The sequence below is a fragment of the Lactuca virosa genome, chromosome 3, assembly GCF_052849685.1.
Source record: "Lactuca virosa cultivar CGN04683 chromosome 3, Lactuca_virosa_CGN04683_v6, whole genome shotgun sequence".
NCBI classification, from domain to species: domain Eukaryota; kingdom Viridiplantae; phylum Streptophyta; class Magnoliopsida; order Asterales; family Asteraceae; genus Lactuca; species Lactuca virosa.
The window spans coordinates 169,942,234-169,947,869 of NC_136428.1; positions in this window are offsets into that span (position 1 = coordinate 169,942,234).

Sequence of the window (5,636 nt, forward strand, 5' to 3'; positions counted from 1 at the left end):
TCGATAGCGGCTGCTCCCAGCACATGACTGGAGACATCTCCCAATTGAGCAACATTCAATCTTTTAATGGGGGTTATGTTTCCTTTGCGGGCGGAGAAGGTGGTAAAATCACTCAGAGAGGAACCGTAACAAATGGAGTGCTAAGTTTCGAGAATGTCAACTTTGCTCCCGAGTTAAAACATAGCTTGATAAGTGTTTCTCAAATTTGTGACAAAGGATATTCAACGCATTTTACTGATAAAGAGTGCATTATCCTCAAGCCAGGCATTGTCATCCCGGAAGAGTGGATCCTTGTCAAATCAAAGCGGGATGGCAATGCATATATCATAGATATGAACAGTAACATTCCTGAACAAGTCACCTGCCTCTTTTCGAAGGTCTCAGAACAAAATGCAATGATGTGGCACCGACGACTCGGTCATGCTAACGCTAAGAATCTGAATCGTCTTGCAAAGAATGATATGGTACGTGGTTTACCTGTTAGAGACTTTATAACATTTGAGAAGTGTGTTTCATGTGCTCAGGGAAAGCATCATAGAAAACCACACCTGCCAAAACAGGTCAATTCAATCAGCCAGCTGCTCCAATTATTGCACATGGAATTATTCGGTCCGGTCAATGTCCTAAGCATCAACAGAAACTCGTATTGTCTGGTTGTGATCGATGATTTCTCTCGTTTTACGTGGGATTCCTGATCTTATAAAGAAGTTCATTGTGATGATTGAGAACCAAACTAATAACCGGGTTAAGGCATTTCGCACTGATAATGGAACAGAATTCAAGAATGCAGTTCTTGATCACTTTTGCGCAGAGAAGGGAATCGTGCGTCAATACAGCTCTTTTCGCACACCTCAACAAAATGGTGTTGCTGAGCAGAGAAATCGAACATTGAAAGACGCTGCAAGGACGATGCTTTGTGACTCCAAGTTACCTGTTTTCTTTTGGGCTGAGGCGATTAACACTGCTTGCTACGTTCAGAATCGTATTTTGATCAACAAAACCCAGATGAAGACTCCATATGAAATTCTTTATGGTCATAAGCCTTCAGTCAGTCACTTTCGTGTATTTGGCTGCCCTTGCACCCTTCTTCACCTGGAGTCCAACCCAAAATTTAATGCCAAAGCCGATGATTGTTACTTCGTGGGGTATGCTGCTCGCACTGCATATAGGGTTTACAACAAGAAGACGAAGCAGATTGTAGAATCCTTCGACGTCCGCTGGTTAGAGGAAAATGAAACGGATGCTAGAGTGGGACCTGATTGGCTGTTTGATTACACATCATTGTTCAAATCGCTCAATATGTTTTCAGATGGTTCATCTGGTTCTTCCTCTGGTTCGAAGATTGCTCCTGAAGACGAAGACGAAGAAGTTGTTTACAGACCTCCACCGGTATCCTCTTCACTTCCTCAGGGGGAGTCATCTGTTCCACTTACTAGTCCAGAATCTCACGCTCAACATGATGCTCCAGATGCTGATGCTACACCTCTTACTCCTGTTGAAAGAGAGTTTATGTCTAGAGATGCTTCCGCTGTTACTTCAACTTTCATGGAACTACTCTTTCCTGAACAAATTGCTAATGAGTTTGTAGCAGATCCATCAAATGGGACAGGTTCATCTGATGTGGAACATTCAGCAAATGATGAAGTTATCAACATTCACAATCTTCCAGTTTCCCTCAATGACATCATCCAGGAGATACCCTCACGTATTCAACGCGATCATCCGATCGAGAATGTCATTGGCTAGCTGGGTGATGGTGTTAAAACTAGAAGTCAGAGTGGAGATGTAAACACATGTCTCTATTCTTGCTTTATCTCTCAAATAGATCCAAAGAACGTTGAAATAGCTTTGAATGAGCCCAGCTGGGTACATGCTATGCACGAAGAGCTGAATCAATTTGAAAAACTCGGGGTTTGGAAACTGGTTGAATTACCTAAGGGCAAAAAGTCTCTTGGCACACGTTGGGTATACCGCAATAAGCAGGACGATTCCGGAGTCATAGTACGCAATAAGGCAAGATTGGTGGTTCGCGGGTTTAGACAGATCGAGGGTCTTGACTACACTGAGGTTTATGCTCCAGTAGCTCGCTTGGAGGCTATCCGTATCTTCCTTGCATATGCTTCTTACATGAACTTCACAGTTTATCAGATGGATGTTAAGACAGCTTTCTTGTATGGCAAGGTGAAGGAAGAAATATATGTTGATCAACCCCCTGGGTTTGTTAACTCGAAGTTTCCTAATCATGTCTACAAGTTAGACAAGGTGTTGTATGGGTTACATCAAGCTCCTCGAGCATGGTATGCGACTCTCACAAAGCACTTGCTCGAGCATGGATACTCTCGTGGCACTATCGATCAAACTTTATTCATCAAGCATGTGGATAATGATCAGATTCTAGTCCAGATCTATGTTGACGACATTATCTTCGGGTCTACCAGTCTGCAGCTCTGTAAAGAGTTTGAAGGCGTGATGAAAAAGAGGTTTGAGATGAGTTCGTTAGGGGAAATGACCATGTTTTTGGGGCTTCAGGTCCAACAGAAGTCAACCGGAATCTTGCTCCATCCATCAAAGTATGTGGAGGATATACTTGAGAAATTCGGGTTTCAAGACGCAAAACCTGCATCAACACCGATGGCCGAAAGACCCCTGTTTAATCCAAATTCTGATGGCGAATCCGTAGATCAGACACACTACAGATCGATGATCGGATCGTTGATGTATCTAACTGCAAGCCGCCCAGACATCATGTTTGCAGTTTGTCAATGCGTCCGTTATCAGGCTAATCCTAAACTTTCACATCTTATTGTTGTCAAAAGAATCTTTCGGTATATCAAAGGCAGCCCAAAATTGGGTCTTTGGTATCCGAAAAATTCTGAATTTGATTTATATGCGTTTGCTGACAGTAATTATGGAGGCTGTGAGCTTGACAGGAAATCTACATCTGGAGGGTGTCAATTCCTTGGAGACAGGCTGGTGTCGTGGCAGTGCAAGAAACAACACACCGTCTCAACCTCAACAGCAGAAGCGGAATATGTTGCTGCCTCTGCTTGTTGTTCTCAAGTTATATGGATCCAACATCAGCTGTTGGATTACGTTTTGAACTATCTAGAAACCCCTATCTTTTGTGATAATGAGGCTGTTATTCAGATTACTAAAAATCCTGTCCAGCATTCCAAAACCAAGCACATTGATATCAAAATTCATTTTATCAGAGACTGCTATGAGCGTTCGCTCATTCGGCTGGAACAGGTCCCCACTGCTAACAATGTGGCTGATCTGTTCACAAAGCCATTTAACAAAGCTCGATTTGATGTGCTTGTGAGCATTTTGAAAGTGATTCGTTTTGAGGATTAATTTTTGTTTTAGGTTAGTTTAAATTTGCAAATTTTAATTTCATTCTCACCCATGCACAAATTTAGGGGGAGAAATAAAAAAAATCCAAAAATAGTGTTATTTCTGCTTTATTTTTTTTGAAAATACTAAAAAAAAATCCAAAAACATTAGAAAATCAGAAAATAAAAAAATATATGCTGTTATTTTAGTTTTGTTTATTGGGAGGTGATATAATCATGTGATAACAGATAATCTGAATCTGTGTAAGGTAACTAAGTCGAATTGTCTGTGCTCTATGTTTGATGCGCTGGTAGACATGAAGGATCTTTTAATGGACTTGACTAGGATCAGATGAACTTGAGAAGTTTAGAGACCTGACAAACTTTAACCTAGATAGTTCCATTGAGTCTGACAATACGACGCTTGGATAGGTTGAGCAGAGAGATATACATGGGAATCTGCGGATACACTAAATTAATACGCATCTAGATCTATGGCTCAATTTTTCCTTGATGTACAGACTTATGTCCTTAATTCTGGCTTTGATAGGGCGACTGGGGGTTCTGATAAAGTAGGTCTGTAGGAAATTTTTTTCTTGCTTTCTTTCTGTCAGTCATATGTTACCTCCTCTGCGTGATCGGAAGATCCGACCTGGAATGCAACATATGCAACTCTATCTTTACTCATCTTCTTATCTATCTATATCTGTTAGCCATATGTTGTCCCCTCTGCGTGATCGGAAGATCCGACCTGGGACACAACATATGCAACATTCTACCTCTCAATCCCTCTATCCTAGTTAGCCACATGTTGTCCCCTCTGCATGATTGAAATATATCCGACCTGGGACACAACATATGCACCCATTTCTAAATCTGACTTCCTCCTTAATAATTGTTTACTCACCTAAAGTAAGGAGTTCTTTGGAAGTTCTTGATAACCAGGGTATATTGGGAAGTGGGGAACACGTTCTAGTGCAACTAAAATCGAACCATTTAAAGGTTGTATGTAGATCTCACTGCTTGATTTAGGTGGACAACAATATCCTTGGTCGTCGTCAGCTGAATGGTCTTTAAGAAAAGTATCTAAGTTTACAGAATTTATTGTCTTGTCACTATTAATTTGTCCTAAATTTTATCACAAATCCTTTATGTTTAAGTGGACCACAATACCCGCGATCGACCAGACATAGACAAGAAGGTAAAGGTACCGACAAATGGATTAAGGCTATCTAATAACTTTGATCCCAGTAGCACAAAATTATGTTCAGTATTAGTTGAGATGAATTAAGTTTGTTTTTATTTTTAATTTTTAATTCTTAATTTTTAATTTCATTTTCACTCTTATTTTATTTTATTTTTTATTTTTTTTATTTTATTTTATTTTTAATTGTCTAAATTTGTAATTTCTCTTAAAATTTTAAACTTTTAAATTTTTATTATTATTTTAATTTTAAAATTTTAATCCTCAAAATGTTTTAATTTTAAAAAAAAAATTTGGGATTTGGACTTCATCTTACACTGTGTGGATAACAGCTAAACTCGAACAAGGTATAAAAGGGGAGATTACAACCGAAATCAATATTTCACTCTTCATTTTCGTGATTGCGGCCGTAAACCCCTCCAACTTTCTCTCCCACTCAAAAAAAATTTCGTGTTCTTCCGTGAAATTGAGTCGTGATTCTCGTAGGTAGGCTAAAATCGACTGGTGAAATGTGTTTTTTCATCAAATCGATGGGTTTTTGAGGGATTAATCGACGATTTTTGATTATCGGCGTTTACGGCCCGGCCGTGTACGGCCAGGCCGTGTACGGCCGAAAAAATCCATTTTGTTAATAAATTCATTTTGGTCAATAATCTGTTGATTTGTATCTTAAGGCCAAAGATTAAATTGTTTGATTGAGAAAACCATAAATTTTATATCGTTTAAATACTTTGTTTTCTCACTTGGCCCGTTGTGTGCAGTTCAAATGGCAAGTCTCAAGTTCGCTGACAGTTACAATCTTGCAATTCTGCTGGTGGAACCTCCTTTTGCTCATGGAGAGTTCAAATCAATGATTCATGGGCTAAAGGAGTGTTGTTTGTCCACTGCTCTCACCGTGAGTCCTGTTGTGTATCAAGGAATCATTAAAGAATTTTGGATGTCTGCTAAGATGAAACGAGGAGATGACAGATCTGTGTCCATTGAGGCTGAGGTGAAAGGATGCAAAATTATCATTACTGAGCAAACCATCAGAGATGCATTACAAATTGATGATCAATCAACCTACCCTGCTGAGATTGTTGTTGATGAAGTCCAAGAGG